We start from the raw sequence: 7,024 nt of genomic DNA, 5'->3' as shown, positions 1-7,024 counted from the left end.
GTCACCAGGTCCTCATCTAGTAGAGTACATTCTCGAATACCTTTAGAATAAAAATACAGTATATATAAATATACAGTATAAATATTGCACAGTATACTGTAATGTTAAATAACCCATCCTGTTCTTTTTCCCTTCATACTGTAACAGTATCCTCATTGTGTCTGCGGTACAGTAGTTCATTGAGAGAGGAGAGGTTTTGTGTACATCATTACTGCTGTTTATATACTGTACATTTGACTGCACAAGCAGATTTGACGAACACAAGGCCCCCCCTCCCCTCTGGTGCACCCTTTTTCCTGGAACGACAAGAAAACAAAAACTTTGTTCAGTTACTGTACTGTACTGTATGTGCGTACTGTATTATGGTAGACCTACTGTACAGTAGGTGGCTGGTGCAGCTTTCTCTGGAAAGAAAAAATGGAGCAGTTAGTAGGCAGTTACTGTAGTATGTCAAACTAGTCTACTGTACTGTATACTGGAACTACTGTAAACTCTGACTATTGGGAAAGCTAAAATCTGTGCCATACTTACCTGTATCATAGTGTACCTACTGTACAATACTACAGCACTGTACTACTTTCCTGATGCTTGTCCATTGCGCGCGATGACAATGGGCAACACAGTGGCAATATGGTCTATATATTTATTGCATCGTTCCTCGGTGAGTACATCGTTCCAAAAACTCATTATGGCTGTATACAACTCGTCCTTCTTGGAGGGTTTCGCCACTTTACGGATGTGGTCCTTCAGCTGATGCCAGACCATTTCGATCGGATTGAAGTCTGGTGATCTGTGATTGGAAAGAAAGGACAATTAGTTTAAGAGATAGAGTACACAGTAAAAACAGTGGGGAACATATAAATGGGACACGGTCTACTACACTTACTCCGCTGGCGTCTTCACCCAGTTGATGCCGCGCTCAAGGATATGCGCCGTCGACGCGGTGTGCTTGGGATCATTGTCCTGGTAAAAGCGATGACCATTGGGAAAGTCTTGTGTGATGTATCGCACTATCACGGGCACAATGTTGTCTTGGAAGAAATCTTTATTCATGATTCCTATAGCAAGAAAAGAAAAGTGCTCAATAGTACAGTACAGTGCATACGGTAAGGCAACACTAGTCAAGTACAGTGCATTAGGCGGCATTATATTTGAGAAATTGTACCTTCAAAGACGACAATGCATCCCGGTCCACGCCTAGAGATGGCACCCCACACATGCAGCTTCACAGGGTGTTTTGGCCGTGGCTTCAAAGTTATGCGGCCTTTTTTGTGGAACGCAAATCTTGCAAATCTCTCCAGCGACACAGTAGACTCATCAGTGAAGATGCAATCCTGGAAAGTCTCACCGCTGTCGATCCATGCCTGGGCCTGGAGCACTCTTTTGATTTTGTTTGCGTCCCGTATCATGGGGTACGCTCTGTAATGACAATGAATAAAAAATGTTAGCGTCACAGCGCAGTACAGTTTGCAAAACAACATTTTTACTTTACAGTACAGTACCTCCTGTACTGTCCACTACTAACCTCACACGTCCATATTTCCATCCAATTCTGCGTCTCATCTTCTTTATGCTGCTCTCGGATACAGTCAGATTGTGGTTTTCCTGAAGAGTGTTTTTAACCCTTAATGCGCTCCTCTCATCATTCTCCTCACTTATTCTGTCCACCAGAAGAGTAGTCTCCCTACAATGCAAAGAAATTATATTGTGTTATTAATATGCAGCAATATAAAATGTACTGTATATTGTATACTGTACATGTAATGTTGTAATATACAGTAAATATAAATATACAAAAAATGTATACTGCTGTACTATAAATATAAATAGACAAAATATACAGTATACAGTACTGTTGTAATATAATAAATATACTATATAAATACGGTATACTGTTGTTATATCATAATAAATACACATCATATACTGTATATTTCGTTGTAAGATGAATTGCAATATACCAAAAGTGTATACTGCTGCACAAAAAATATAAATTGACCACACATACAGTACACTACAGTATATACTGTTGTACTATATAAATACGGTATACTGTTGTTATATCATAATAAATACACATCATATACTGTATATTCCGTTGTAAGATGAATTGCAATATACCAAAAGTGTATACTGCTGCACAAAAAATATAAATTGACCACACATACAGTACACTACAGTATATACTGTTGTAATATAATAAATATACTATATAAATACGGTATACTGTTGTTATATCATAATAAATACACATCATATACTGTATATTTCGTTGTAAGATGAATTGCAATATACCAAAAGTGTATACTGCTGCACAAAAAATATAAATTGACCACACATACAGTACACTACAGTATATACTGTTGTAATATAATAAATATACTATATAAATACGGTATACTGTAGATGTACACTACAGTTTTCTATATTTTTTTTGGTTAAGTTTTATAAATACAGTATACTGTACAGTACTTACGCATTTGTTACCCTTGGTGCCTTTTTGCGGTCTCTGTTTTTTCCTTGTGCATGATAGCACACAGTGCTTGATGGCACAACGAGGCCAGAAGCAGTTAACCAGCGCTGGATATCTGCAATTCGTTGTCCGCTCGTGTACATCTCCTTCATTCTCATGCTGAGATCCTTTGAAATCTTCTTAACAGGCATTGCTGCGAGTACTGTAGAAAGAAATACAAACACAAGAATGTGTATTCGATGTGTAGTCGATGTGTATTCAATGTGCAGTGAATCCACAAAATGGATGGTGTATTTATATGTTAATGACTCACATAACAGACCACCCACTTTCAACACCTGTACCTGGCCACCATGCATAAAAGGTTGTACACGTTGCATAGCCCACCACTTGCTGATCTTTATCTGAGGCATTGTCCAGATACTGCATTGTGCCTCCCGCTTACATGGAGCATCCCCGGTTCTATGGAAGAAAGAATCATCTCACCTCTGCTGTGCCTGCCACACTGAAAAAGAGAAAGGCAGTTACCGTTCCCAAGCCAAAGGCAAAGCGACAGGCTAAGGCCAACAAAGAAAACCTTCTGCTGACCCCAAAGGCTAAGGCTTTTAAAACACGTCAGCCTTATTATGTGAAGAAGAAATACGGTACTGTGCTCGGTTCGCAAGACGCATGGCAGCCAACTCACCGAATCCGCAGACCACTTGCTCCCATATGCTTCGACGACTCTGCTGTAGCTGTCCCGGAAATCTTCAGCCCGGCTTCTCCACCCCCATCTTCTCCGGTTCCATCTGAAGATGCTGCTGCCTCTGAAATCAACGGGTCACTGTCTCCTTTGCTCTTGGACGACTCTGCTTCTCTCCCGGAAATCCAGCGGTCACCTTCTCCATCCCTCTTCCACCACGCTGCAGCTTCTCCTGTACCGGGCATCCCCAGGTCACCTCTTCCACTCTCCATCGATGCCGCTTCTCTCCAGGGAACCCCCATCTCATCCTCCGTTGCACCCATCCCCCCAGATCTCCAGATGCCATGCACAAGCAGCTCGTTGGACCGGATCCTGAATGGGCTAAGTGTGGATCTCCCCGGGAATTCTAGTGTGCTGGCAAAGCTAGATCTGCTTCTGGAGTCGGTGCTACATATGGAGCAACGGCTGGATCAACGGATGCTACATATGGAGCAACGGATGGATCAACGGATGGACAAGATAGAGGCAGACATAGCGGGCATACATTATTTGCTCGGTGTTAATGCCCCTGTTTCCCCGACGCTGGAGCAGGGGGGTGACATGGATGTGATGCATGGTACCTTCGACCCCCTTCCATCACCAAGCACACCCCCTCCACCAGAAGATACAGTGTACTATGCTATTGAGGAGGACATGACAACCCCATCTAGACCACGCCAGGAGACAACCCGGCGACCACTACCGGAGGAAAGCTTCCTCCCAGACACCCTACCATTGCCCATCGCCTCAAGTACACCCGCTCCCAAAAGACTTCCTACACCCGCTCGCATACAAACAGTGCCCGACATCTCCCTGTGCGATCTGACACCGGCGCTGAGGGAGAAGTATAGGGTGAGGAGTGCTGGTATACCACACAAGTATGCCTTGATCATATTTAAACACCATGTTCCCTACACATTGTACTGCGAGTGGGTGTTCAAAGTGAACTATGATGGGAATCGCCAAAAAAATGCCCTTCCTGCCAATTTAAGGAAAAAGATTGTGGAAGAAATGCAGCGCTATTACCCTGTTACAGATCCTGTAATGAGAGGCGTTAGAGACTGCATTAATGGCGTTTTGCGCCATGCAAGGCATCGGCCATGGCTGGAAAATGGGGAGGACTTTCAGTGAGACCATACTGTAATGTTGTGCTGTACTGTACAGTACATGTTTTACCCTATAGTACCTGCTGTACTTAAACAAAGGATACTGAATGTTGTTGTGTGTTGCACGGTTTTTGTACTGTATTTGTAAATAAAAGTTTTTAGTGGCGACTTCAGCAATAAAAGAACTGCTTAATTTATCTCACACTCAGTACTACAAACTGCTTTTTGCTGCCAGACTGCAAACCCGCAAGACCAGCAACATTGTAACAAAAGAGCAATGAGCGCGCAATTGGCGTGGGAACTTCTGTTCTAAGGCCCCTATAAATAATATTCTTTATTTTATTTATAAACTCACATTTATAAACCCCGTCACCCACCCCCGCTAAACACAATAAAAAATAATCACACACAGCATCCCCGCAATAAATAAATAAATAAATACAAATAAATACATTTGAAATACATTTTTATTGATAGTGTAGATGTGCAGGGGGTCTCTGGAGCTGAACCGCACAGGTTTTAGGTCTGGGGACCCCGTGCCCCCCGAGATACAGGCCCCTTTAGGGGGTGCCGGTATCCCTCTGCTCTGCTTGGTTTACAGGCCGCGATCACGTGATCGGACCTTTAAACCAAGCAGAGGGCTACCGGCACCCCCTAAAGGGGCCTGTATCTCGGGGGGCACGGGGTCCCCAGACCTAAAACCAACGCGGTTCAGCTCCGGAGACCCCCTGCACATCTACACTATCAATAAAAATGTATTTCAAATGTATTTATTGTCATTTATTTATTTATTTTTTGGCGGCTGCTGTGTGTGTGTATTTTTTTATTGTGGGTAGCGGGAGGGTGGGTGAATGGGGTATTCGCCCCAACGATGGTTGGGGAGGGCTTGCGGGGGGGGGGGGGGGGGTTGGGGTAGCGGGAGGGCTTAACCCCTTCATGACCGTAGCGGTATTAACTGCTACGATCGTGAAGGGGTTAAGTGCACCCGCAACCCCCCCCCCCTCCCGCAAGTCGTAAACTCACACCAAGGGCCAAATACCCCCCTCACCCATCCCCACTACACACAATAAAGCGGGCACGGTGGGTTAACCCCTTCATTGCCTTAGCGGCTATCCGCTATGGTAATGACGCAGCATTTTCCGTATTTTTAATAATATTGATCAGGAGCAGGGGGGGGGGTTCCCTGAGCATTAATCATTAATTTCTGGCTCAGGGAACCCCCTGCTCACTGTACAATATTATTAAAATAATGCTTCTTTACCATAGCGCATAGACGCTAAGGTAAAGAACGAGTGTTTATTTATACTGTATATTGTATGTGTTTTATTGATACTGTACATGTGCAGAGGGTCTCCAGAGCAGAAGCGCACAGGTTTCAGGTCTGGGGACCCCGTGCCCCCCGAGATACAGGCCCCTTTAGGGGGTGCCGGTATCCCTCTGCTCTGCTTGGTTTACAGGCCGCGATCACGTGATCGGACCTTTAAACCAAGCAGAGGGCTACCGGCACCCCCTAAAGGGGCCTGTATCTCGGGGGGCACGGGGTCCCCAGACCTAAAACCAACGCGGTTCAGCTCCGGAGACCCCCTGCACATCTACACTATCAATAAATATGTATTTCAAATGTATTTATTGTCATTTATTTATTTATTTTTTGGCGGCTGCTGTGTGTGTGTATTTTTTTATTGTGGGTAGCGGGAGGGTGGGTGAATGGGGTATTCGCCCCAACGATGGTTGGGGAGGGCTTGCGGGGGGGGGGGGGGGGGTTGGGGTAGCGGGAGGGCTTAACCCCTTCATGACCGTAGCGGTATTAACTGCTACGATCGTGAAGGGGTTAAGTGCACCCGCAACCCCCCCCCCCCTCCCGCAAGTCGTAAACTCACACCAAGGGCCAAATACCCCCCTCACCCATCCCCACTACACACAATAAAGCGGGCACGGTGGGTTAACCCCTTCATTGCCTTAGCGGCTATCCGCTATGGTAATGACGCAGCATTTTCCGTATTTTTAATAATATTGATCAGGAGCAGGGGGGGGGGGGGGGGTTCCCTGAGCATTAATCATTAATTTCTGGCTCAGGGAACCCCCTGCTCACTGTACAATATTATTAAATCTCTCTCTGCTGCAAACACATCTCGCCCCCAGTATGTGCAGTAATTTACTGAACATATACAGTACTGTAGAATAAATGCATAGTTTTATTTATTCGGGTTTATTACACAGTATACTGTATGGCCGGAAAACATCAGCATACAGTACAATATAATCCATCGAAATCCCCCCATTAGCCGTTTTCTTTTCTGAGGAAAAACAAAATGAAAAGTTTTAATGTACAGTAATGGTCAGCCCCCTAAAGAAGTTCCCAGCCAGCCCCACCAAAATAATACGGCAAAAATACAGTACTCACCATACTGTACAGTATTGTACTAAATTTCCCATTCAGCTTGCGCTGGCGCCGGCCCACTTCCAGTCCAGCTTTCATCATTTTGCAGAGGGACTAGCCCACCTGTAGTCAGCGGGAAATCGCTTAGGTACATGCAAGCTTCATCAAAACTGGCTGCGAAATCCATCTCAGAGTTGTAACCGACGGCGGGACCATGATGATAAGCTGGTGCTGCTGCTGGTTCTGGTTCTGGTTCTGGCGCATTGCTTGGCAGGGACTGTCGCTTCTTATTTCGTTTTAACACGACCCTTCGCCTTTTGCCGCCTCCATTATCATAGATACGG

Source organism: Ascaphus truei, chromosome 1, assembly GCF_040206685.1.
Source record: "Ascaphus truei isolate aAscTru1 chromosome 1, aAscTru1.hap1, whole genome shotgun sequence".
Taxonomy (NCBI): Eukaryota; Metazoa; Chordata; class Amphibia; order Anura; family Ascaphidae; genus Ascaphus; species Ascaphus truei.
This window is presented reverse-complemented; position numbering follows the sequence as displayed.